Source organism: Microtus pennsylvanicus, chromosome 22, assembly GCF_037038515.1.
Source record: "Microtus pennsylvanicus isolate mMicPen1 chromosome 22, mMicPen1.hap1, whole genome shotgun sequence".
NCBI classification, from domain to species: Eukaryota; Metazoa; Chordata; class Mammalia; order Rodentia; family Cricetidae; genus Microtus; species Microtus pennsylvanicus.
Genome location: NC_134600.1, coordinates 5,231,114 through 5,259,086, shown reverse-complemented (window position 1 = coordinate 5,259,086; position 27,973 = coordinate 5,231,114). Strand labels below are relative to the sequence as shown.

Genomic DNA, 27,973 nt, shown 5'->3' with positions numbered 1-27,973 from the left:
GTTTACCAGGCAAGGCTCAGCAAGCACAGCAGGAGCCTTTGGCGTTTGAACTAGGACCTCCTTTGCCCTTCCTTCTCTGATCTCAGGAGGATGGTATTCTGTCAATCATATTTTGAATAAACGCTGATTGGCCAGGCAGGAAGTATAGGCGGGTCAACCAGACAGGAAGTAGAGGCGAGGTGGTGAGAACAGCAATGCCACTCGGAGCAGGTGCAGCTGAGACCCCGGAAGTCTCTCCGCCTACATCTTCCTTGAGGAATCTCTTGCCTCTTCAGGAGAGGGAGGCCACCAGCGCTCCTCCACGCCCCCCATGCTAAGATTCATTTTGCAGCTGAATTCCGGGTAAGGGTCCCATTCTCCTAACCAGCCCCGACCCGTAGAACACGTAGCTGTCCCCCAGACAAAGCAGTAGCATTGGACACAACGCTGAGAGGCTGCATCGCTCCGGCAGAGCTGAAGGGAGCGTATCCGATACAGGCACTCTGGAAAAGACGCGTGGTCGGTTTCTCACGAAACTGGACACGCATGCTCAATATGCAACCCACGGCGTGGCATTCACTGCGGAGGAGTAAAAATGTCTGTCCCTGGAATGGCTGCAATGACGTTAGGATAGGCAGAAGGATCCTTGTTAGCCCGTGAGTCACACGTCACAAGTTCATACTTGTCCATGAGATAAACTGGAAGGGGTGAGCTGCACATGCAAGGGCTCAGAAAACCGGAAAAATGCGTGAAAGGTTGGAAGATCGTGTCAACTTCTGTCTCTATTATTGTACACAACAGGTGTTTCTGTGGGGGAATTGGGTAAAGGACATATGGTACTGTTTTATGTCGCAAACTTTCACAACCACGTGTGACTAGATAATTACAGCAAATTTTTTTTAATTACTTAATGAAAGTAAATTCATATCAGAGTTCAAGGATCATTGCTAACCATTGACGCCAAGGAAGTTCCCTGTTTTTAAATGGAGCTGAATACTGAAGCCAGGACTTGGTTAATCAAGCAAGGGCTCTGCTACAACTCCACATCCCGAGACCCAGATGCTGTCTCGATTCCACGCCGTTTTGTCCCTTGAAGAAGCCCAAGATGCTGGAAATCATATTTGATGACTACATTCGCCAGTTGGGCCCCATCACGTCACTCAGACTGGGAGGTTAGTATTTATTAGCTGTGGATCTGACTACACAGGTAGTTCAGGGCTGCATTAATACATGATCTATGGTGTCACAGGCATGTGTACTCGTAGCTTTTCATCACTATAAGAAAATAAATAAATAAAGCCGGGCGGTGGTGGCACACACCTTTAATCCCAGCACTCAGGAGGCAGAGGCAGGTGGAGCACCGTGAGTTCGAGGCCAGCCTGGTCTACAAGAGCTAGTTTTAGGACAGGCTTCAAAGCTACAGAGAAACCTTGTCTCAAAAAATCAAAATAATAATAATAATAATAATAATAATAATAATAATAATAATAATAATAATAATAATAATAAAACAAGGCAATCCCGTCTAGGATTTGGAGGCCTAATTTCTTTGGGCCTAAGGATCCTTCCTCCTAAAATCAGGCCTTAAAGGTTTCACAGCCTAATAGCACCACACTAGAGACCAAGCCTTTTAGACATGGATGTGGGTGGAGAAGCAGTTGACAAACCGCAGCAAGGTGAAATCAAATCTTAGCCTGCCTCGGCTCTAAGAGCAGAGTTAAGGACGATGCTAAGGTCAGGCCACTTAGCTGTTCTCAAAGTCAGGGTTGTGAAATAGTTCAATTTCACATGGGAAAACTTTATAAAAACTGACCGTGATGCAAATGAACACGTGGATGGTCTTTGCATGAGGGAAAAGCTTCGGCCTCCCGATGCAGCCTGGTCAGAAGAGCCATCATCAAGAGAACAAAGGACCACAAACAGCGTTGGGGAAAGGGGACCTTTATACAGGGCTGGTTGGAATGCAAACTGGTACAGCCACTATGGAAATCAGTGTGGAGGTGGCTCCGAAAACTAAAAACAGAACCACCATATGGTGCAGCTGTATCACTCCTGGGTATATATACCCAGTAGAATCTAAGTCAGCCTACACCAGAGATGTCCATCCATGTGTTTTGCCGTACAATAACCAGGAAATGGAACCAGCAGAGATGCCCATCCAGCAGAGGAGTAGACGAAGACAATGTGGCACAAACACACGATGAAATTTTACACAGCCATGAAGAAAAATGAATTCATGACATTTGCGGGGAAATGGGTTTAACTGTAGGTTATTATGTCAGTCAAAGTAAGCCAGACTCAGAAAGAGAGATAGCTCGTGTTTTCACTCATAGGCAGGCTAAAGATTTAAAGGAGGGAAAAGAAGAGGAAGAGAGAGGGACAGAGAGAGGGGAGTTATAAAAGGGCTGAGGAGGAAGATGATGTCAGAAGCAGAGGGAGAGGGAGGGAGGGAGAGAGAGAGAGAGAGAGAGAGAGAGAGAGAGAGAGAGAGAGAGAGAGAGAGAGAGAGAGATTATTAAAGGGCTGAGGAGGAAGACTCCAGAAAAGAAAAATAGAAAAAGTTATTGGTTACCTGTGACATGGGAGCAGAAGCAAGGACTATTTCAGGTGGGGGGGGGGATAATAAGAGGAGAACGGGAGGGTGGAGAGGAAGAGTAGAAAACAGGAATGAAGGAGAGCAAAGTAGAGCAACATAAAAATATGAAAACGCCACCTGTGTTGACTAGAATCTTGTTTATTTGTCTGTTTGTTTTTCAGGACAGAAACTCTCTATGTAGCCCTGGCTGTCCTGGAACTAGCTCTGTAAGCCAGGCTGGCCTCTGCCTCCCGAGTGCTGGGGTGCCACCACCTGACTGACTTGGTTTTCTTAGCGTCTTTGGTAAAGAACTAAACAAGCATTGGTTTTAAGTTGGAATAAGCCATGGTGATTGCCTAGCCAAACTCTGAACGACATAGGCAAGATGTCTCCAGAGTGGAGAATGGAGAGTATCGGTGAGAAGCTTGTTGGGGAAGGGCGGAGCATGAGAAGACCAGTCCCATTTTAGAAGGGTTTTAGGTGTTTAGAGGAAATTACCTCAGCGTCTACTTCTTTTCTAATATCTCAAAGGCCGTTCTCATATCAAAGAGAACTACACCGCTGAATTCCAACAATATACATCTAGATCGTATGTGATATTTGACCCTATTGTCACCCCCAATTTGAAGACAACATAGCTCGTCTTCCTACTTTCTCTACACACAGGGATAAACTAGAGGGCACACAGATGTTCAGTTCTACATTTTCTTTGGTGGTAAGAACTCAAGCTCCTCCGCCAGATTTTAACTCATTAATGCCCGGTGTCTGTCAATGTGGTCATTGCCTTCACGTCACGAAAGAGCTCTAGCTCTTTTCCCTTTGTGGGAGCCGACCAGACTTTCAGATTAAGGTTTTTGCCTTTGGAGTTTCAGGACATTCACAGAGACTCGTACTATTTCTGTAAACATCTTTCTGATTCAAAGTTTAAGGTTTTATTTTAGAGCAATATTTCTTTCCTAAGCCTTCCCGTCTTGCTGTTTTCATGCCGCTGAGACCTCTGTTCTCAAGCTTTCCCAGAGCCTAGCACAAGAAGAACACCTAGGAGCACGGCCCCTTTCTGAGCCCCTAGCCTGGGACGGTAGCCATCCTCACCTACGTATGCTCTAAGTCTTGTCTTACTTTCTACGTCTTCTTCTTCAACGGCTCTACTTTGTAAGCCCGACTTGTTGAAGGAATTCAACTTCGAGCTCCCCAAGGGTTTCCACAGCTCTAATATCAGCTTTTCTGGATTTTGTTGAGTCAACACAATTCCACGGGGCTTTGTAATGATAAAAACCGCCTCATGGACAGTATTTGAAACTTTGTAAAAACGTATTAGCCTATATAATTTTACTCTGTGACTCATTGCGGATGTTCCTTGCTTTTATTTTTCTTCGTGTTGTATAAGACTGGAGATGGAAAAAAGGGGGAGACGCTGACTGTTCTCCTGCAGTGGGGTCCACACCCAGTGCAGGCAAGGGCCATCGACTTTGACTCAGCTGCTAATCTCCACCACTCTCCCGCCTGCCCTTTCTGGAAGGTTGTACCAAGCCTTGCGAGTAGACAATCACCAGGGTGAAATGTTACATCTCAAGAGACGGACGTGTGCTTGGCTCCTGGAGGGGATCAAACATCAGCTAAATGGCCAATTAAAGTGGATTCCGTCAAACGGTGTTTGGACAAGAGGACCTCAAAGGTCCCCTCTAACACCAACATTCTGTGATTGGAGCAGCGTTCTTTCCACCGCCTAACTGCAACTCCGTTTTGTTATGAATTGCTTCTTCTTCCTTATTGCTAAAGAGAAAAAGTGCCAAAGTTATTGTATAAAAGAAGCTGAGGATATAGAATGTATAAAAAAGAACAGGATATATGTTTGCCTCATTTTTTAGACAGACCTCCACTTACTCAACTTCCTAAAAAATTATTTTGTCAACTTCCTAAGTCTGTTTCTTCTACTCTGCTTCATTACAGTGTTGTACCAGAATCCCTTCCCCTAGAAAGATGTGTTACATCTCCACTAATTCAGTAGCCACATATAGCCAGGAACCTAGCAAATGCATCAAATGTGACGAGTAACCATATAATTTGATTTTTATTTCATTTCAATCAATTTACTGCAAACAACCACGGGAGATAGTGGCTACCAGATTCTACAGTAGAGCATTTGACACGATCAAGGTGATATTCTTAAAAAAACAACCATACTTCTGTTCCCAGGTGAGAATTTCCTCCTGGATACCTGTCGCAGTGACCGTCCCTCCCAGCCACCCCTTGAGGGAGGGGGTGAGAAGGCACAGAGTCAATGGCAGAGACCATGGACGTCAGGTAAGAAGCGGAAGCAGACTTGTTTATTGAGGGCACGGGCAGGCCTCTTATACCCCCTCCCAAGGTCCCGTGGGCTCTGGCGGCCAACTCTGCCACACTGTCCTTTCCTCATGGGCGTCTCCAGTCAGGTGTCCCTGAGTCAGCAGTCTCTGGGTGTAGCAGCAGGCCTTAGGTTGGCTCAGGGAGGAAGTATCTGCCACCGGTGCTCACGTGGGCTGGTTTGGGCAGGGTGACGGCTGCGGCTTGCGGCGGCTTGGGCAGGCTGGCCGACAGTTTCTCCTACAGATGCCATTTGTAAATGCAGAGCGGCAGAAGGCACTGTCCCCAAATATCTTACCTTCATATGCGGAGTATTTTGAGCTAAAGGCACTTGAAAAATAGCAGATGCAAGAGAAACATGTAATTCTTCCTGCTTTTAGAAGCAGATGAAATTCGCATGTGGTATATACATCCTCTATCCCCCAGAGAGAAGAAAAAAACAGTGTTTCTTCATCAACAATGAAGTGCATTGGCCAGGAGAGCTGTGCACATGCAGGCCCTACTGGTGGGTTGTCTTCTTTGGGCCTCCCTGCAATGGTTTTGTTTTTTTTGAGCAGCCACTTCTTTATGCTTCCCCTATGTAAATGCTCGATCCTGCCTTTTTTGGGGGGGTTTTCTTATGAAGAGTTTTACGTCGCCTACAATATATAAACCCTTGTGCTTCTCTTCTGTGAATCACTCGTACATCAATCTAAAAGTCTCAGCTCCAGCCGACATTACATGGGTCTTATATCCCCACCAGGGTTCCCTAGAGGACCCTTTCAAAATCCTTCTACCTCCAGGAGGTAGAGAGAACATATTCCCAAAGCTAAGAGTTTAACCTGATACGAGGCTAGGGAAGTTAGATACTAATTTGGAGTGTTCCTTTCATCTTTAAAATGTCCTCAACAGGATATGGCCGAATTTCTGTAAATAGAGGTTCAAAACGGCTTGCCATCAGATAGAGAAGAAAGCTGTTCTAGCTCTTTCCTTGACTGACCAGCAAGAGGCTACTTTATTGATGGTATCACCAACTAAATTAACAAGTGACAACTGAAGAAAAACCAGGGGCACCCCTGACTGTGGTAGAGGCACTTAGCAGCTCTGACACCCAGTCAGCTGCCTTTCTAGACGTCACTGAATTAACCAAGCTTTCTATTAAGTGTGGAGCACAAATAGCAACTGTTTACTGATGGGTTTATGAGCTGCATCCAGAAAATACTGGCTAGAACATCGCTAAAAAGCGGTGTTGGGTGACAAGCAATTTTAGGTACGTGTGGGTGGATATTTTCACTGTAGCCCTTTGCTGAGCTGTGAAATCCCTGATGTCATATAGCCAATGGTGTCAAATATAGGCTGTTTACCTTCCAAGAGACAGCTTGTTAGACCATTTTCCAGTGTATAAAGACAGCTGGTGGTGACTTCTTTTACTTTATTATAAATACTGACATCTTATCATATTAAAAAAAATACATGCTAACTCACTTTGAGAGGTGCTGTCTATTAATAAAATAAATACTTGTAACATTTTTTTAACGTATACTTGCCTAAAGCCGTATCCTTCTAAAGGTCCTTCCACGGCCAACAAGTAGAGGCTGAGTCATTGCAAACCAGTGAAACAAAACCACCTGAGTCAAAGATGACTATGGTCTTCAATTTTTCTTTTCTCACGTTTAAAGTGTTTGTTCTTTTCTATAATAGACTTAAACCACTGCTTGAGCCCCGTCTCACTAACTGGGGAACGGTGCATTTAAATTTGCTGATCAAGGTTCATTTGTGTGGGCCAACAATGAGGGGTGGCTAGTGGTAAAATGCTTAGCATGCATGAGCCCCAACATTCAATCTTCAGCCTCAAGAAGACAACCAAAGCACCCCCATCAAAGCTAACTCACATTCTCTTGCTTAAAACACTTTCATGGTCAACTCAAAGTGCACCTTCCTGTGAGGTTTTGTTCCCTCTGCTTACCTTTTTTTTTTTTTTGGCATGAAATCTACATTCCAATTAAGTTTGGAAAGCTTCATAGCGAGGAACATGGCCTCTAGTCTATCTAACCTTGGCGCCATCAAGCAAGACTTCATTTGTTTGGACACTAATGTTTCCATATCACTTCTAGCTAGCACTAAGATTCTTCTGGTCCCTCCCTTAAAATCAGAGCAATATCATTTATATATCCTTTTAATATCGTTGTGAGAGTGGTCCTGAGCACACTCACGCTTGGGAACATTGAGAGCAGGCATCCAGCGTATAGAGGGAGGCATATTGCATCTTCTTGATCACAGATGCTGCGTTTTAGATGAGCATGCCCCTTCCTCTCCTCCTAGCTCTTTTAATTCATCTTGGCTTCCCTGTGCACTTTGCTAGATGGTTGCCATGGTGTTCTCATCTTTGCTGCCAGAGCCAAGGTAGTGGGTCAGGTAGCTCGAGCCTGCACATTACTGTGAATATTGGCACCACCGTCAAGTGTCCATCGCTTTATCCAGTGGCTCGTATACTCAGTTGTCCTGGTAATTTTCAATTGTAAAACTCTTAATATGTTAATGGTTGATGGGGGAAAAAAACCTCATTCCTAAGTTCTATACAGTTTCCAGTATTCCCATATTATCCGAGAATACCCTGCAGGAAGATGAGAAAGTAGAAAATAACTGTATGCTCATAAACTAGCTTCCTTTTGACTGGAGATGTAGAAGGAAATCAGCCGTACGTGTGAAACAATTATGTTTGTTTATGTTTAACAAGAATTGAGGAGGAATAGTAATTATTCATAAATATGTCTTTCGAAAAAGTATACCTGAGTTCACGGAACAAGCTCCCGTCTCCTCTAGCATGGGAATTTAGAAATATAGCAAAGAATACAAAGATGCAAATGAAAATAATAAAACGCAGAAACATATAGGATAGCACGGGGAGGGAATTTTTCAGTGAGTACTGAAAATTCGCCTGTGTTTAATTTCCATCTGGTTAATATACCCCTGACCTTAAAATGTAGTAGTAAAACAAAAGTCTGAATTAACAGACAAATTGAAAGTCACCGGCTATATTTATTGCTTCACGCCCTAAACTGAGACCCTAGACCCAACACTCTGTAGGCAAACCACTCCCTGGGTGGAATTCCTAGTTATTTCCATAAAAGGAACTAGAACTTAGACTTTTGTTTTAGGTAGGAACCAACTACTTCCCTATTTCAGGAGCAGAGGTCTGGCAACCAGACAGAGCTGTTGACCACAGTCTGGAGAGAGCAGAACTGATTTACAGTTGGTGGGACCTTTGTCTAAGTTAGAAATACAATAACCTTGAATGAACTAAAAGCAAGTCCCAAACTCTCTGACCTTTGGCCTCTTTGGGCCTCCACACTCCAGGGACCTTTTCACCAGCTGCCTTCATGTGTCATCTCCTTCAGAGCCAAGAACAACAAAATTTCCCTTCCTGACAACCATGTGCTTCTCAAGGAGATCCACATCCCTTAACTGGTAGGTGGATACGAGTCCACTACAACCCCGTACAGAGGACACCTAGTTCTCCATGGAACCTTTAGAGGTTGCCACAGACCTGCGTTGCTCACCTTCTTCCTTGACTCCATCCTGCTTCCTTCTTCCGCAGTAGATTTCCTGGGAACGAAGCTTGTGGCTTTCAGAAGTTAAAACTCAAGTTGCGGGAGCAAATCTCCCCTTCCTCAAACAGTAGAGAGGTGTACCCATTTGATAACAACGGAAGTCTGGTTTTCTAGCCACTTAGAAAGAAGGACATCTACACTTGCTGTTCTAGACTGCGTGACTCTGATAATACTATCAAGATTTTATGAATTGCTTTTCTCTTTGCGGTGACCAAATACCTAAAAGAAACAACTTCGGAGAGGAGGGTTCTATTTGGGCTTATGTTCTGAGGACATACAGTCTGTCCTGGTGGAAAACATGTGGCCACAAGATACAGGGAGTCCCACTAAGAGAAAACAGGAAGTGGGCCAGGCTCTCAAACCTCAAGGCAGGGCTCCAGGGGTTGGCTTCTCCCGACAAGGCTGCATCTCCTAAAGCTGGAGCAATCCTCCCAAACAGTGTCCCTAACTGAGAATCAAGACTTTGGACACAGGCAAGCTACACCCATGAAGTCTCATCAACACGGCTAACTAAACAAGACCTGAGCAAGCACAACAGCAATCAGCTTGCTAACGTGGAAGGCAGAAATCTTAAGAGGCCTCCTCCCTACAAAAGGAACTACAGGCATCGAAGAAATACTGAGAGCAGAGAAACGCTGTGCCCTAGGGGCAAGTCCCTGATTGGTCATTTAATACCAAGGGGTCAGACCTGCAGTCATTACGCGTACAGGGAACATTACATAGACTGAGAAAATTGTACTCATATACAATCTCTCATATATTTAAGAATTAAAAAAAAGAGAGGATATTAATTTAAGTGAGGAAGGGAGAGTATTTGGGAAGGCTTGAAAGAAGAAAGGGGAAGGGGAAAATATTTTAATAAAAAAGAAACTTAAACAAAAAAAAAAAAAGAGTTTAAACACAGAGGAGCCCACGCTGGGCCCTCCACATTCAAATCACAGTACAGATCAAGTATCTGTGGGAGGAGGCCCCAGAAATCAGCATTCTTCAAAAAGCTCTCCGTGAAAGTCTGAAGAGCCGCCAAGGTCGAATACATTCTGGACTTTGAAGAAAGACTATAACATTCAATAAAACAGAAGAAAAGGGTTCTGCTGTGGGCTTAGATATGCTAAGATGTGTACCCACCTCCTATTCTGTCGGCTTTGCTGCACGCGTGAAGCCAGAGCCTCTGCCCCGACAGCCCAGGTAAACTGTGTAGCTGCTCAGGCAAAGGACCGGATGCTGACAGTATCCTCTCGAGAAAGCACTGCCTCCTGGCCTGCACCACTGACTTTTTTTCCAACTACAGTATCTATTGAGTACATAACCGTGCAAAAACATCCCGTTTTTATCCACGCAGCCATCACGCCTCAACATCTCTGTTACATGCACGACTTTCAACCTTCCAGCCCCTGCTCCCGTGTTTTCTTTTTCTTTTTTTCTTTTTTCTTTTTTTTTGGTTTTTCAAGACAGGGTTTCTCTGTGGTTTTGGAGCCTGTCCTGGAACTAGCTCTTGTAGACCAGGCTGGTCTCGAACTCACAGAGATCCGCCTGCCTCTGCCTCCCGAGTGCTGGGATTAAAGGCTTGCGCCACCACCGTGTTTTCAAACAAGCGAGCCTAAGAGATCCAGGAAGCATCTTCTTAACCTTCTTACACCTGCCATTCCTTCTGAACCCTCTTTAATAAATGTTTCATCCCAAATTGCCAATCAAAGCTGCTTGTAGCAAGATCTCAGCTGCGCTCCTATTGACTCCCGTGGTTAATTCTCAGCCCTCAGCTCTGAAGTCCAGCAGGAGACACTGGCAAGTCACCTCGTCTACCTCAACGACCCTATCTCAAGCATCTAGAACCTTGGAGAGCAGAGACTCTGTGCCTACCCTGGAGGTTCCTCCTCCACCGTCTTCTTTCCTGGTCATGTCACCTTCCCAGACTCTGGACATGACTTCACTGCTGGGCCACCCGTTTTCCTTGCCGTCTATTGTTGTTCTTGCGCGATTAGCCGACGTATGTCCTTAGACACGACGTTTGATTGAGACTCTCAAGTACAAACTTCTGATGCAGACTGCGGAATCCAAGGCCTCTGCTCCCCAGCTGTCTACCTCCACCGTCACGTGAGTGTGTAGGTACTGGACAGTTGTCACATTGAAAACACATCAATGTTTTAGAGGTTCCTCCTCTAACCTGCCCCTTCTTCTCCAGCTTAGTGACCAGCACTGCAACTCAGCACGCTCATGAAGTCTTTCAAGTCAGTGCTACCTGGAAATGTAGACTGTATTTTTCAGAAACATATAGAAAAAGGTCACTCCCCACTTCTGCTCTGTCTCCACCCTAACCACACTGTGGCCTCCTAAAACAAGTCTCAATGTCATCGGTGGCTTATCAGACTACTCTTCACGTCCCAGGCTAGCTGGCTGGCTCCAGCTCATCCTCCAGAGTAGCCTGTGTCTGGACTACACGGGCCCTTGTACTTGGCAGCGTCGATCTCCCCGCTGGGCTCCAGGCGGATTTAGAGTTAGCCTTTTATCCCCATCCACAGTGCAATGACTGAGCACATTTTAAGCTTTCAATCAGTGGTAAGTGGATAAATGATGGAAAATAATGAATGTTACAATATAGACCGCAGCGAGTAAAGAGATTTATCGATCTGCTTGGCAGAAAATTCAAGGGGTTATTATTAGCTCCATTCACTGGGCATGCCAACGACAAAGAATGTCACGCTTGCTTTGACATATTCATTTTTCTCCTGGATTCGGTTGGTAGGACGGAATTGTCTTTCTCCCTTCCAGGGGCTGATTAATTTAAACAAAAGGGCATGCGTGGTGACCCAGAGAGCACGCTGACCGAGTCAGTTGACTCCGATAATTCAGTATGTACAAAGAAAGCCTGTTGAAACAAGGAAGGTGCTAAGGAAGCCAGCAGAAATCAATCCTCACGGTTTGGAAGGCCTAGAATTCTCTCTATATTTTTAAATGTTATCAAAACCGTTCATAAAGAGATTTGGTAGCTCTTGACATATTCCTGGATAATTCGTGTTGGCAGAATGTAATCTCTTTAAAGTTTTATCACATTTATTGTTTATTTCCAATGCAAGTCTACTTGATAATAGTTCACGGGGGCTTACACCTGGCCCCGATTAAAACTTACGTTTGTTTACCTATTTCCCCAGTGACCGTAGCTGCATGCTTGGCATCCGCATTCATTCTCGGCGGGCTTACTCAAAATTGTTTTGAATCTGAGTATTATAATTAGGACTTAACATTTAAAATCACATCCAGGAATCTGTGCATATGGTTAAACAGACTGTCAGAATACATTATGACCTTACCAAATAGTAATCTGTCTGCGTCTTCTCACAAAAGCAGTCTCTTAGACTCCGTAGCCATACTTCACCCCTCACCCCAACCGTGACACTTGTTCCCAGTGATGGTACATTCGCCATCCTATTCCAGGACTTCCAACCTTAGCATTCTGGGTCAGCAATGGGGGAATCTTCAGCAAAATGTCCAGTGTGTTTATGTTATTATTATTATTGTTGTTAACCATACATCTCTCTGTCTTTATTGACATAGCATATGCCAGTTTACAAATCTCCAATAGCCCCGTTTAGGTAAACCAGGCTAGCAATTTTATCCCACAATGCACTAAGATAGCAGATATTCAGGGCAGGGTGTGGGGTAAGAGACTCCACAATGACCCTTAGTCAGAGGCAGACTAGACCATGTATTCAGAATCCTTCCCAAAAATACCAGCCACAAATCTACACCAGATGCCAGCACTCCCTTGCTTTCCTATGTTGCTCTTGTTTTGTTTCGGGGTTGTGTTGTGTGGTTTGGCTTTAGTTTTTGCAGGACTCGGGATCATACCCAAGACCTTCTGCATATTAGGCAAAGTGCTCTGGGACAGAGCTACATGCCTGTTCTACTCAGTTTAGTTGGTTGTAGGGTGTCCTTTTGAATGTGTGTCTGTTCTCATTATGTAGCCCTGTTTATCCTGGAGCTCAATGTGTAGACCAGGCTGGCCTGGAACTCATAGAGACCTGCCTGCCTCTGCCTTCCAGGTGCTGATGTAAAAGGCAACCACCTTACCTAGTAATCATTCTTAATGTATGCACTATATTCAAAGCTAACTCCTGTGTTGGAGCTGGGGGTACATACTGTAATCCAAGCACTCTGGAAGAAACAAGGATCTCAAACTCAAGCAAGGTCAACCTGAGTCACAGAGAAGCCCCCCTTCAACAAACAAACGCACCAAGAAATCGGCTCACCCTTGAACGTCACAGTCAAGTGTGAGTGACGGATACTTCACAGGTGTGTCAGCATTTTGTTATCAGAGAAAGAAATTCAGAACACTGGCAATCAGATTTCAGCCTTTAGCCATCGAGCAAAAGCCAAATGGGTTGGTGTGGGCGGGAGCACAGGAGGGTAAAGCTCTTCCCAGTCCTCCTAAAATAACATCTGGAAGGCTCTCGCAAATGTAGCTAAATGTTATACTGAGTGCCAGACTCCCACAGACGTTAAGCATCAAGTTAAAGCTGCTTCAGACCAATCTAATTTTATTCCAAAAATCAAATCAACACATTTATCAGGAAAGGTGGGGAGTCTGAAAGGGTTGGGACAAGGAAGCTATAAGGAGAGAGCAGGGTTCACAGAGAGGAAAATCCCACAGATAATTACAGTTCAAGTTGTTATGCTAATCGCACGTGCAATATTCGGTCAAGAGAAAGAGGAATTGAAAATATGACTCTCTCAACGGATGGCAGAAACACAATCTGTATGTTTTATACCTGTCCATCAAAATAATGCCCCTGCTGAACTCGAGTGGCCTCGGAAGCCCCGACAAAGCTCCGCAAATCGTCTTTGAACCCAGCGTCGGTCCATGGGAAATACCACACAAATTCCTGAGCAACTCTTTCTTTTCCCTATAGTGTTTCTTCCATTTTTGAACTTCTCTTAGCTCTTGACCTATTTCGCACCACCAACTTCCCAAACGTCTTTTAATAACTTTGTAGAAAATCATCCATTCGATGTTTCCCCTTTTGGGAAACCTCCGGATACCAAAGAAGATTCAAGTAACCAAGCGAACCTGATAAAATTCGACAAACCTTTCTTTAAAGCGGTAATGACCAGTTCCTTCTTTGTTTAACTTCACAAAGTAGCAGTATCTCTTTAAATGCACGGGGAGGGGTGGGGAGCTCGGCAAGCTGTCTAGTTCACTGAGTAAATGGAGTAGGGATGGTGTCAAACAGGGGTGCAGATCTTTGGATGTCTAAGGGGAAGGGGTGTAAGCCCACCTGATGCACAGATCTGACAACCTGAGCAAAACCCAAGCATCTGCAGTCCTCGCCGGCGCACGCAGGGAGATGAGAGGCCCAAAGAGGAGACACCCCAGAAACTCACTGGCCAGGTAGCCTGGCTTATACAGACCCAGTCCCAAACGGGTGGGCAAGGCGCAACAACCAAAGTCCTAAAATCTCCATATGTGTGTGCCACACACTCGCACACAAAACAGTGCATGTTCTCGTATATTTATTTAAGGCCATCAATGAAACCCATGCTTGTTACCTCATTATTCACAGCAAGCAGGAAATGTAATCAATCTAGACGTCCCTCGTCAGATGAATAAGGAAAACAGGGCACACACACACACACACAATGATATTTTGTGAAACCGTAAAGGAAAAATGAGATTGTGACGTTTACAGGAGAATTTGTGGGACTGGAAATCATATTATTAAGAAAATGAAAAAAGTCAAACTCAGAAAGACGAAGGCCATGTTTTTCTTTTATATGCAGAGCCTAGATTTAAAATTGGGTGTGCACATGTGTATGTGTGTGTGTGCATGTGTAGGTTATGAGACAAGAGAGGGGATCGAGACATCTTCAAAGGAGAGAGCGAAGAGAGAGTACTGAAATACATGTGGTCAAAAAGCAGAAGGGCAAAGTAAATGGAAGAAGGGGGGGACCAAGTCAGAGAAGCGGAAGGGAGCACAGGAAAGGCACTGTGGGGAGAATGTTTGAGACAAAGGATAACAATGTATACAAAATGCCACAAGGAAACCCCGTTTTGCATGCTAACCTAAAAACTCATTTCAAAAAACAAAATCTAAGGCTGGGCATGGTGCTGCACACATTTTATCCCAGCGCTCAGAGAGCAGAGGCAGGGGGATCTCTGGGAGTTGGAGGCCAGCCTAGTCTACAAAGTGAATCCCAGGGCAGCCAGGACTACCTAGAGAGACCCTGTTTTAAGGCAATAAAGGAATAAAATCTGGGCTGGCAAGATGCTCAGCAGGTGAAGGCACTTACCCCTGAGCCTGATGGGCTGAGTTCCATCACCAGGATCCACGTGGTGAAAGGAGAGAAGCAGCCTCCCAAACTCTACTCTGATGCACAGCCCATGCTAGCAGCCTGGGTCATTCACACAGATACAGTAGCATCCAAGTGGTCTGCCCCACAAGCACAAATTAAAGTTTATAGTAATAAAAAAGTAAAATCTCCGGTGGAAAATATTCCCATATTAGCTATTCTCTTCATCGGTGAAAAATTAATAACGGTGTTTACAGTTTGTCTGCATCTGTATTTAAATATAGATTTTATTTCTCTTTAGATATTGGGGCAGGATGAGACAGGGCAGAGGTTCCTCCATCTTGGATTTCTTGCTGAGGCCATTTCAGGTTTAACTGGAATATGGTCTCCTTGATGGGAAATCCCATGGAAAATGCCCAACTCTATTCTAGGAACCCAAAGTCAAGATACAATACAATACTATACTAATACAAGTTAGACAAGATACTAACTGGTATTAGCTTCTTGTGAAGACCACACACACACACCAACTAACCGCTTATCTTAGCTTCTGTTAAACTGCTTGCTTGTGTGACGCTCCTCCTGCAATGCAGAGCAAGATACCAGGATGTGGTTTTGCCTTTAAAAGCCCCACCCAAGGCTGTCTAAATCGGACCTGAACCCAGACAGCACCGGCAGACAGGGGGAGGGGCACCCAGGGATCCTCAACCCTACCGAGAGAACCATAGGCTACTAAGGAATGCTGAGAGTAAGTAAGAGAAACAGTCTTTCCCAGAGAAGAGCTTACTGATTAACTATCCAATATCAGATGTGCATACAAGTAACATACAGACTGAGCCAGCTGTGTATGTGTATTTAGGAACATACATACATACATACACACACACACACACACACACACACATATATATATATATATATTTCAACAATTAAAGAAAAAGAAGCCACAGATTGAAAGAGGGTGTGGTTTGGAGGAAGTTAAAGGAAGGGGGAAATAATGTAATTATCTAAAAAAAATATTTAAACAATTAAAGACCAATTAAAAAAAAAAGTCCCATGGAAATACCAGCCAGCAGGGGGAGCCTAAACAGAGTTTTAAAATGGAGCCAGTATTGGTAACTTGATAACCTTAGCCTTATTGGAGAGCCTGCAGAGGTCCCCACCCGTGAGCTCTGTCTTTCTGCGTGACAGTGTATGCTCAGCACAGCGGACTAAGGGAATAAAGCAGAAGACTGGGGATGGGGTGAGCTTTTGCTTCCGTCTGCGCTCTGCCCTAGTGGTTGAGCGAGTTAATTAATACTGAATCTCGGCTTCTCAGTCCCTCAGCAAAGGCAGTTGGGCGAGACAGTATTTTAAAACCTCCACAGCCGTAGCCATCTCTAGTGTTCAAAGACCCTACTAGCTCAGCCTCCCATGAGGGAATGGCGGCGTCCCTTGCAAAAGAAATCTGAGTCTAACCTCAAAAACGCTCTAAAGCCCATTTCATTCTTTATGATAAATGTTTCAAATATTCCTATCCTTCCCCACTCCCGCCCTCGTGTGTGTGTGTGTGTGTGTGTGTGTGTGTGTGTGTGTGTGTGTTTTAAAAATGAGTCTGTACTCTTGAGGGAGAAGAAAGTTCTGCGTAGGGATGTGCTGGCAGGTCCTTGAGATACAGAGAGTTCCCAACTGTTAACCTTGGCGGGGTAACTTCTTTCCTCCCTTTTCCTATTGTGAGCCCTCTGAAGTCTTGTTGGCAGAATGAGGTAGAAAGCGCTGTCACCTCTGAATGTACTCCATCAACACGAGGCCACTTCATCTTGTTTAGGCTCCTCGACTGCTTTGCAGAAGGACACCAACGCCCACATCTATCTCCTCCAGACAGGCGGGGAAACAAATCCTTTTTCCTGTCTCCAAAGGGCTGACAAGCTTTTAGCGATGTTTATCTTCACCGAAGGGTGACAACCTTCGTAGGGAAAGTTGAAAGAGACCGACACAATTAAATGACCTTGTCGCCCACATTCCCTGGTTTTCTTTTGGAGGTAAAAGACCAAAGCTTGTTTTTTTTTCTTCCACTTGTTAACACCGATTTTTTTTTTCTAAACTTCGTTATATGTATGTACTGAAAAATTTACTTGAAACAATATAAATTATAACTGCCTTTAAAATAGCATAATATAAAACAAAATAAAGTCAGGGAACTCCATAACCAGATTTTAAGAAGCGCAGAATTATAACACAGGGCCAGGCATAAAGGAAAAATTTTGAATTCATTTTTTTAAATTATTTTATTATTGATGTGTGTATCTGTGTGCATGCACATGATCCTAAGGGACTGAACCTCTGAAACTGTAAGCGAGCCACCCTCAGTTAAGTGCCGCTATGGTCTGGGTGTGTCTTCTCAGCAATAGAAACGTCTACGTACAGGCAGAAGGAACATTAGCATTTGTCATCAGAATCTGAGGTGTCAACGGTGTAAGCCCAAAGGTCCCTAACTAAGACAAATTGCTAATCAGGAAAATGCCCTACAGCCATGCCCATGGGCCAACCTGATGGAAGTCCGTCTTCAATTGAGGGCTCTTTCCCCAAGTGACTCTAGTTGACATTAAGTTTCAAAAGCCAGCCAATACACAGGGCAAACCCTCTGACTTGGTATGCCATCTCACTGGCCCCTGAGCTAAATTTTGGTGAAATGCATGAAATGAAATAACTCTTGGTTTGGTAGGAGCCAGGCAGAGTACTACATTCAAGGAGCACTTTAAAGGATCCACAGGTTCACCTAGTCCAGACTGTGTAACAGGAATAGAGAACTTGAAAACAAATAGAGATAGTAAATTGTATCTCTACAACAACACAGTGATAGATTCAGTAACTATGTAAGTCATCTAACGCTATACATGCTTCAGTGAAAATTTACTCCCCGCTCCTCCAGGCCGGAACAGTGGAACCTGTGCCAGAGAAGCAAGAGAGGACCCCTGCAGTGCCAGAAGCACCTAAGAAAGGTGAAAGACTTTGGAAAAGTTGAAGGGGAAGCGACTGCGCAGAAGAAGTTTGCCCTAAAGACGCTTCAAAAGGCAAGGCGGAAACCTGTCTGTGAGAAAACAAAGCGCCATCTCAGGGAACATAGGCAGACGTTCAGGACTGAGATTCAAATGGCTAAGAGATGGCAAGGAAAACTAGAAACGTCTTCGTACAGGCAGAGTGAACATTGGCGTTTGTCATCAGAATCAGAGGTATCAACGGTGTAAGCCCAAAGGTCCACAGTCATCAGAATCTGAGCTATCAATGGTGTAAGCCCAAAGGTCCACGTTGGATTGCAGCTTCTTGGTCTGCATCAAACCAATTCCATGGCATGAATATGCTGAGGATTGTGGAACCATAAATTGCACGGGGAGCATCCCAACCTGAAGTAGGTAAATGAGCCAGTCTACAAGCCTAACTGTGGTGAAATCACCAAGCGGCAGATTGCCTTGACGCATAACGCACAGTCTCTTCGTGGATATGGCATTGCCTGGATGGAGGATCCAATTCCATCTCTACAGGTGCAAAACACTTCCAGGAAGTCAATAGCTTCCTGTCACCCAAATTATCTTTGCCATAAACTGGGATGAAGAAAAAAAAAATTCTCGTTTTGTAGGTGGTGGAGTTGCTGGCAATGGGAAAGACCAGACAGACTTTTTCTTTTCTTTCCTTTCCTTTCCTTTCCTTTCCTTTCCTTTCCTTTCCTTTCCTTTCCTTTTCTTTTCTTTTCTTTCCTTTCCTTTTCTTTTCTTGAAGACAGACTAAGGTGTCCCCATGGTGGTTTTGTAATCTCATCAGTTGATGAATAATAACAGCTTGGCAAATTGAACAGGAAATAAAAATGAGTCTCCTGCTTCGAAACCATTAAGAACAGCCCTATGTCTGTGGCTGTGAGGACTGAGAGGGCTACATATATCACTTGTCTAAGCCCATGCTGCACACACCAGATAAGGCCTTGTCGTGAGCAACGCCGAAACTGGGAAGAAGGCTTTCTGTCTGGAAGATGGATGTCTGCTCTGACGTGAGAACGCACTGAATGTTTCGGAAAGCGCAGATAGCAACATCCCGTGTCGCTGACAAAGACAAGCTTGGGATAATCTCTAGTTTAACTGTCCAGCGTACCATCTGACCTGGAATACCTACGGAGCAAAACAATCTCCATATTCCTCGGCTGGCTCAAGCCAATACCTTTATCTGCCTCGGTAATCATTGCGAAGATGACACTAGACTAAATTTGAAACCATGGGATGGAGAACGGATTCCACTCCCTCCTCACTAAGGGTCTAGGCAAGGCTTGGATGCTCATTGGGCCGCTACCACGTCATCTGGGATGCTGTTAAGTTATTGCTTATTCATTGTGCTCTGCTCCTCACTAGCTTTGTCTCTCCTACTTGGGCTGAGCGAGTGAGTGTCTCCCCAGTGCTGGGTCACATCTTTGTTTTAATTACCTCGTGGAACCCTTATATCAAAGGAGCAGCAAATCTGAAACAGTGTGAGGTTAATTAACGCTTATCAATGGGAAACGTGAGGCAGCGGAGAAATCTGACTACGTGGACCTAGCCATTATCTAAACTACCTCTCAGAAACAAGTGGTGAGCAGGGAGTTTGGAGGAGAAAATGTAGGCATGGCCTACCTGGCACACTGCACTTCTGAATTAGAAGCGTGGCGCACCGGGCCCCAGAAGTCATAACACTGGATTTTGAAGTAGCTGGTAGCTGGCCTGCACACGAGTCTGCACTCCCCATGTCTCCTGTAGTGTGCTTCTTCTGCCCAGAGGCCCTGGTGATGTGAGTTCCCAGTCCTAGGTAATGTGCTGACCAATCATTGTCAATAGGCGTCTACTGTATACGTAACAGAAGCAAAGGAAGCAGAAGCTGTTCACTGACGTCATCTCCTGAGTGGTTTACCTCTATGCCCATTACTAATCCACAAGCATTGCTGTCGATAGCAGAAGGAGGAAGAGGAGGAAGAAGGAGAAGGAGGAGGAGGAAGAAGAAGGAGGAGGAGGAGAAAAAGGAGAAGGAGAAGAAGAAAGAGGAGGAGAAGGAGGAGAGGAGGAAGAGGAGAAGGAGAAGAAGGGGAGGAGAAGAAGGAGAAGAAGGGGAGGAGGAGAAGGAGAAGAAGAAGAGGAAGAGGAGGAGCAGACAAACAGTGATGTTATAAAGGAAAGGAGGAGGAGGGGTGGGGAGGAGGGAACAGCAACAAATGAACTTTGAGTGCCTGGAATTCCCAAACCAGAGTTCAGAGATGACCACGGTCAAATTGCCACTGGCATCCACCCCAGAAGATTCTAATGAACCCTGGGCCATCAGCCAGTGGGGTAGTTTCCTCTGATGTGATGCAGTCAGACCCGAGAGGCCTTATCTGTGAGTGGGATAGCCAGGGCCAGGTGAAGGAAACGATAGTCTTCGCTGCCAAGCAGGCCGGGCCATGCAACATCCTCTTCTTTGTGAGCCCTTTCCTTCTGTTTCTGGAAATGCGGTGTTCAGAGAAAGAAACATCCATTTACTCTCCTTTGGTCAGAAGGAGAAATGCATTTTGTTGGTCTGAAATGAGTTTAAAACTATATCTGCCAAAACAATACATTTTAAAATAATGTAAAAAAAATAGCCACTTGTGATAGCTCTTCCTCCTGGTATGCACAGCATCGTGGTATTTAATTGCTTCCATGGGCAGAGCCGAGGATTTGAAAACGCTCGAGCAGTCCTGTGATGTTATTTTACTTAAGCGGATCAGACAGCAAGCCATCTCCTTGCTCCATCCTGCTCTCTTTCCTCTGTAACTTGGCCCTTCTTTATGCTGGCTTTAATTCCCTGCCAGGAGAAGAAGCCTGCCCTCTTTTCTTCCTCTCTGCCAAATTCTTATTGATCAGTTGCTGATGACTTAGTAAGACCTTGATGAGAACGGCCGACTAGGCCTTCAGTGTCAAGATCGAGGAAGGCTTATCAAGAAACGCTTTTCATCTTTTCCTAAAGTTGCTGCCTTAGGTAATCAGTTCGTGGCCAGAGGCAATGAGTCCCCCAGAGAAGGTGCCATGATTCAGGGGGGAACCTCTGACCCCAGTTTTGTCAGCTCATTAAGGATACGGTCTGCCACAGGTGACTTTTGAACACACAAAGAAGGAAGAATCGAACGGTCTCTGTAGCGACGGGGTCAACGGGATCAGAGCCTGAGCCTGGAAATAAATCAGAGTCTGAAGAAGTAAACAACAAAAGAGACAGAAGACACCTCGCTGGCAGACACAGGACTTTCATCTGCCAGGCAGCCAACCGCCAGCTCCCTTTCACAATCTCAGGTGGCCTGTGCAGGGTGGTGTCTTCACGCCGTGGGCTTCTTGCCCATCTCTCTTGGTCCGTGAGTTCTTGGAGAGTTAGGACCCGGTCCTGTATAGTTTTACCCCATAGTTTGGGGCACATTCTCTTTCATATAGCAGGTGTTTGATGTGTGGAGAAATACAAGAGAAAAGGAACAAAAAAACCCTATGTCCTGTCTCCCAGAGACATTTTATAATGAGGCCTTTTGCTGTTCGGCTCTCATAAAACCACAACAGAAAACACACAGCGGTTTTGGGGAATAGAAACATCGGTAGATGTAGCGAGGGAAGGAGAGGAATAAGAATGACTTTTGTTTAGGGACAACAGCGTCCCGGTTTTCACACATCACCTCATCTAATCCTTATGATGATGATGTCATGTGTAGGCTGTTCATCTTAGTCCTGTTTTGATATATCAAATAAAGAAATTAGGGCTCTACAAGCTGAACTAATGCAAAAGCCAGGTAGTGAGGAACTAACCCACCTGGAATTAAAAGCACCAATTCAAAGGCATGCTTTTCTTCATTTTATCAGTCTGTTTACCATGGGCAAATATACCTCTTTACAGCCATTTTAACCATATTTACTCAACAGGTCTTTCTATCAGTCTGGTACCACCAGCATAAAGGGCTCTTCTCCATGGTAATGGCTTTTTCTGTTAAGCTTTTATTCTGGAAACTTCTTTTACCACAAAGATATAATCATTGGAGATAAACACTTTCTATTGGCTGAAATTACGAAGAAAGGTGTGTGTGTGTGCGCGCACGTGTGTGAGTGTATACAAGTTTTGTTTTGTTTTTTGAAATGATCTGGAACCCACTGTATAACTCAGGTTAGCCTCAAATTCATGGCAATCCTCCTGTCCCAGCTTCCCAAATCCTAAGACTACAGGCATAAGACTATCATGCTGTCTTAGTTAGGGCTTCTCTTGCTCTGAAGAGAAACCATGACCATAGCAACTCTTATAATATAATCAGGGTAGTTCAGTTACATTTCCAAGGTTCAGTCCATTATCATGGTGGGACATGGAAGCATACAGGCAGGCATAGCGCTGGAGAAGGAGCTGAGTGTTCTATAGCTTGCAGGCAATAGGAAATGGTCTATCTTCCTGGGCATGGCTTGAGCATACATGAGACCTCAAAGCATGTCTCCACAGTGACACACTTCCTCCATCAAGACCACACCTACTCCAACAGAGCCACACCCCCCAATAGTGCCTCTCCCTTTGGGGACCATTTTCTTTGAAACCACCACACATGCCCAGCTCAGATTAAATATATTCAGCAATTGTTTTTAGGACCTTGAACATCAGTCAGTAAGACAAGATGACCCCAAAGAGAGGGCGAACAAACATCACAAGTTCCAGGAAGGCTCCCGCTTCCTGCTCTGAGAGAAAGTGTCCAGGTAACACTCAGGGAATGACTTGACTTGAATGCACAGAACTACTTGTCTGAAGAGACCCACAACAGCTGGAAAATGCTAAAAAGAATTCCAGAGAGGACAGGACTCAGCAGTAGTGGGGCAGGGGGTGCTAATTACTTAGCAGAGTCCTGATCAATGGAAGTCTTTGAGGGACTACATGTATCCATTTTTTTAAAAAGCGTTACCAAATACATAAAATCACGTTCATTGTAAGTGACTGGTGGTGGCTTTCATGCCGAGAGCTCTCCAGTTAACATGGTGGATATTCCTAAAACCCTGAATGTTCTGTAAGAAGTTTGACCAGCACCAGCCCCACAAAGTGAAAGCGGGACTTCTGTGCTGACAGAAATGGAGTCATGAGTGGAGACTCTAAGGTAGTCAGACTCAGCTGATTTTCTAGAAAAGGGGTTAACTGTAAAGATCGTTCAGGGGTTGAGCGGGATGAGTCCGTGCGCTTCTCTAACAGAATGCTGGCTTCTAAGGACTGGGGTCATGAACAAGGAGGTTAGAAGGAAAAGGACACAGTGAGCCTGCTTCTAGTTTCAATTTGTATTTTATTATTAAGACGATAAAATCATGTCATTCATTCTTCTTGTTTGTTTTCTTCTGAGACACGGTCCCCCACTGCAGCACGTATTGGCCTGCAACCTCCCATGTTATCAGGGATGGGCGCAGATTTGTGACGGTCCTCATGCCTCGGCCTCCCTTGCGCTGGGATGGCAGATATGAGCCGCTACACCAGAAGACAGTGACATATCGAGGTGACATTCACACACAAAGAATTATCTGGCGGCAAAGGACATTGCTAATTCCTAAAGGAGAGAAATCAAAGGCTGGAGAAGCGGTTCAGCAGTTAGGAGCGTTTACTGCCATGCAGGGGACCCAGGTTCAGTTCCCAGACTCACATGGTGGCTCCTAGCCATCTGTGAAACTCCAGTCCCAGGGAATCCAGCTCCTTCTCCTGGCCTCCGATGGCACCGGGCATGCGCATGGTACAGCATACATACACAAAATCAAAACTCCCAGCACATAAAAGAAAAAACTGACAAGAACTTTAAAAAAGAACTAAATATGTGCATTAAGATTGTGTAACTATCTTTTGAGGCTCTAAAACAGCATTTCCCTCTGCAGAATTTTTTTTTTGAAAAAAAAAAAGAAGACTGATTGGGGTTTTAATAATAATGAGTCATCAGGGAATTACAGAGCACAGCTTTCTCTTTTTAACTGAGCTTAGAGACTGCCCACACCCAGAAGGAAGGTCTGAGCAAGAAAAACTCATCTGGATTTCCCCACACTGGCACACAGGGCTGTAGTGAGCGGCTGGTGTCATGATAGATGCACCCTGAGATCCAATTAGCTGATCTGCTTGAGTTTCTGCAGTGGCTAAGGATTGAGGGGTTTCAGGCTCAATTACAGTGGCTCACTCCTTAGACTGTCCCAGGTGGAGACAAAGACAGGTTTAAAAAAAAAAAATCAAGCCGTTTTTAAAACTACTCTGGGAAAACAAAACTATTGGGGGAAATAATACTTATTGCCACCTTCTGTACAATTCAGATCAAAGGCTGAAGCCTATGTACATGAAAGTAAACAAAACGCCATAATCAATTCTATGGCCTTTCCGTTACACTCACTGATTTCGCTTTTTCTATTGCATGATTCTTGTTCTCTTCTTACCGTTAATCACTATCTTCACGTTGATCTCCTCCTCCTTCTTTTTCTCCTCTTTTTTTCTCCCCCTCCTCCTTCTCCCCCTCCTCCTCTTTATCTGAGAAATGTTGCCTCTACATATCCCCAGGCTGTTCTGTTCTCGAGCTCTCTGCAGCCTTCCTGCCTCACCCTCCCAGGTAAAGTGCTATCCTGGCGGTGGAGATAAAAACTAGGTTTCAGACTATGAATCACCTCCTTCCCTGTAGACCTAATAATCCTGAGTTCTTACTACTGTTCTTACTGACTGTATTTCCTAAGGGGGGTGGGGGAAGACTGTGTGTTTTTCTAACTGCTCTTAAATTCCTGACCACAAACCTTCACCCAGCCTCAGCCTCCCAAGGCAGGCTGCATCATGCCCGCCTCCTCCATCGACAGAGCCCTTTGGCAGAACTCGTGACTTGTCTTTTCTTTGTAGCCCACTGTCTAGGTCAGCGCCTGGGCATGGCAAACACTCGGTAAATATTGCCGAAATGAGTCTGCCTAGCCTATTTGTAGTGTCGATCCTAGGAGAGAAAATCATCTGCCGCCATCTTGTTTCTAACATGTCACACTTCAATTGGTTCCTCAGCTAAACTTTCCTAGGTACGTAGTTTTTTTTTTTTAAATGTAGAATAAAAATAATATTTCTCTACTTACATAATTGTAATGGGGAATGAGTGAATCCTAAACATGCTTTCAATAGAATATAGTGAACTTCCCCAGTATGTGATTCAATACATTTGTTTTTTTTTCATTATGTTTATCATCATTATTAATTTTGCTTTGGTTCTGATACCTAATACAGGGTGCCCATGAACATTGTTATGGGTTGAGTGCTTCTTTACCTTCAAAAATTCATACACTGGAACTCTGTCCATATCCTCCCGTATAAAGATGTCGGGCAGTGGAGCCCCCATGTCTGGGACTTAGAAGAAACTTTTCTTGGTGTGTCAGTACAAGAAGACGGTGTTCTGGAAACCAGCAAAGGGTCCTCACCAAACCCCTAGTCTTCCCGTTCCGTGATCTTGGACTTCTCAGTCTCTAAAATCACAACCCAGAGAATTTAGACAACAATAAGGACACTAAGAGAAACTTACATAGATCTAATCTACATGGGAAGTAGAAAAAGACAGGATCTCCTGAGTAAATTGGGAGCATGGGGACCTTGGAGAGGATTGAAGGGGGGAGAGGCAGGGAGGGGAATAGAGAAAAATGTAGAGCTAATAAAAATCAATAAATAAAAAATAATAAAAAATGTGAGAAATACATGTGCGACCCTATGTGCAGACGCCAGTCAGATACCTTGGAGCTGGAGTTACAGGCAGCTGCGAACCGCCCAAAATGGATTCTGTATTTTGGATCTTCTGAAAGAGCAGAGAGAGCTCTTAACCACCGAAGCATCTCTCCTGCCCAAACACCTCCTCTTTTCCATGCTAAATAAAGATGTGAATGAATTTTCAAGCAAGTCAAATTCTCCAAATTTGACTTGGTGTGTGTGATGGTTAACTTTGGTTGCCGATCTGGCTAGAATCCCTTAGGAGAGGAATCTTCGACCATGCCTCTGTAACACCTGCACTCAGGTGCCCGTAGCTTACTCCGAAAACATACGCATTGTTAAAAATAGGTTTTTTAAGAAAAGAACCCCCCACCCCACCAACACCATTGAAGTGAAATAAGCCAAGCATAAATGGTGAATTACCACTCAACTTCTATGAGACACATAAATTGGGAAGTTTATTAATTAATTAATTAATTTAATAAATATTAATTTATTAATTTATTTAGATGAATAGTAGAACAGTGAGGGGTTGGGAGGAAGGGGAACTTGGGTATGTGTATGCTTCTTGACCTAAAGCTCGTCCATCTCGCAGGGGCCTTCTGCTGTCGCCGATCATTAGAATAAAATAACCACTCACTGGATCTTATTGGGCTTGCCTCCGGCTGTGCCAGCACCACAATGATCCTGAGGTTAGAACAACTAACGAGGTAAGTAGATAACGTATTTATAACAGTCATCTCTAGAAAAATTTGTTTCTGGATACTGGTTATTTTGTGTCCAGTATCCATAAATTACAATATGGGGGAAGAGATGACTTGATGTAAAAAGAAAATCAGTAACGAAGGTGTTTAGATTGAATTTGTAGCCTGTCACATGCTGTGACCTTGAACAAATTACTTAACCTCCTGGTGGCTTAATTTATACATCTAAAGAAGCGTAAATTACCACCTGCAATATTTGCAGAGAGGTTGAGGATTGCTTTCCATAGTAATTAGTAGGACTCTATTATTTTGGTGAAAATCTAGCTCTGCTGGTAATCTCCGCAGATTTAATTTATGGAAAAATCTGAATGCTGGAATTGCTACTGATTTTCTTGAAAAGGACTATCCAACTATAAAATTGGCAAGCGTTTCCCTTGGGCAAGATAATTGAGTTCACTCTGCTGTGAACTCATCAGCTATGAAATCGGCTGACAGAAAGCGAGAGTTCAAGTCCACAGGAATAGGCCCACAGCAGTCGCAAACTTTGACAGACACCCCGTCTGAACTCTAATGCTCATTGTGTCTGTAACCACAGCTCAACCCACTGCCCTATAGCATACAGACAGGCCACCGAGGAATCTGGGCCATGGCTGGGTGGGGAAGAGGGGGATTGTACTTTTTAACAACTTTACTACAAAAGAAAAAGGAGAAGAGGAAGCAACACAAAATCCTAATTTCACGAATTGTCTCGGTTAATCAAATCACTTTTTTCCTCGTTGTTAGGATGCAAATGTCAAGAGCGCGAAGGTTTTTATCTATCTATCCTCTTCACTCCCTGTGCTGGATAGTACTGTGTCAACTTGACACAAGCTAAGGTCTTCTGAGAAGAAGGCAACTCAATTAAGAAAATGTCTCTGAGCTAGTGATTGAGGTGGGAGGCCCAGCCCAGGGTGAGTGGGGCCATGCCTGGGCTGGTGGTCCTGGGTTCTATATGGCAGGCTAAACAAGCCATGAGGAGCAAAGCAGTAAACAGCGCTCTCCATGACTTCTGCATCAGTTCCTGCCTCCAGGTCTCTGCTCGGTTTGAGTTCCAACCTCGACTTGCCTCAGTGATGGACTGTTGTCACCGGGAAGTATCACCTTTCCTCCCCAAGTTGCCTTGGCCATGGTGTTTCATCACAGCAACTGAAACCAGAACCAAGCCACTACCTTTGTCCCATGTCCTAGAACAATGCTTGAACATACTAAAAATAAACATTTGTTGAATTATTACGTCGCTCTCAGTCATGAGTATAGGACTGTCTTTCTTTGAGTCTCAAAGGAACCGCTGTGAAGCAAGGTTAATTAAAACTCAGAGACAGAAATTGGGGTTCAACCTGAAGACCAGGAAAGCAAAGCAGCCAAACACTGGTTTTTACCTGGACCTCAGTTTGAAATAGCGATCCTGCCTCCAGGAATCTCAGAATGAGACTGAGAGCTGTCTCCTCCCATTTTATATTTCTCTCTAGTGCTGGGATTAAAGGCGTGAACCACTGCGATTAAAAGCATGCATCGCGCCGGGCGGTGGTGGCGCACGCCTTTAATCCCAGCACTCGGGAGGCAGCGGCAGGCGGATCTCTGTGAGTTCGAGGCCAGCCTGGTCTACTAGTGCCAGGACAGGCTCCAAAACTACAGAGAAACCCTGTCTCGAAAAACTAAAAAAAAAAAAAAAAAAAAAAAAAAAAAACATGCATCGCTCAGTTCCTTTGGCAACTAGTGTGGCTCCTGGGATTAAAGGTGTCTGTTACCACTGCCTGGTCTAT

The 27,973-nt window shown here is 44.5% G+C and overlaps 1 long non-coding RNA gene across 1 annotated transcript; it reads left to right on the top strand.

Annotated features, from left to right (window-relative positions):
• The first annotated feature begins 155 nt into the window (after positions 1–155).
• Positions 156–26,177, top strand: LOC142839887 (uncharacterized). Its single transcript, XR_012908849.1, has 3 exons — positions 156–1,151; positions 4,751–4,858; positions 26,063–26,177. It is a non-coding gene; the product is annotated as an uncharacterized LOC142839887 (long non-coding RNA).
• Positions 26,178–27,973: the final 1,796 nt, after the last annotated feature.